Consider the following 200-nt stretch of genomic DNA (forward strand, 5'->3'; position numbering starts at 1 on the left):
TTGGCAGCGCTGGCTGCAGCCGACTGCCCTCACTCCTCTGGGGATATGGGTGCAGGCAGGCTGCTGCCCATCAGGGATGCTCAGTGTCCAGCCCCAGGGTAACTGAGCTCCTGTGCCCCATGGGGACTCCCAGGGTGGGTGCCATGTGTAATGTCCAACTTTGGGCTGGGCCTTGCTGGGAAAGCAGGTGCTGTGCTGGT

At 63.0% G+C, this 200-nt stretch overlaps 1 protein-coding gene across 1 annotated transcript in view; it reads left to right on the plus strand.

Annotated features, from left to right (window-relative positions):
* The window catches only part of UBTD1 (ubiquitin domain containing 1), a 4,191-nt gene that overhangs the window by 2,378 nt on the left and 1,613 nt on the right, over positions 1 to 200 (plus strand). The gene's annotated exons all lie outside the window — the stretch shown is intronic.

Source organism: Haliaeetus leucocephalus, unplaced genomic scaffold (assembly GCF_000737465.1).
Source record: "Haliaeetus leucocephalus isolate CR32 unplaced genomic scaffold, Haliaeetus_leucocephalus-4.0 Scaffold184, whole genome shotgun sequence".
NCBI lineage: Eukaryota > Metazoa > Chordata > Aves > Accipitriformes > Accipitridae > Haliaeetus > Haliaeetus leucocephalus.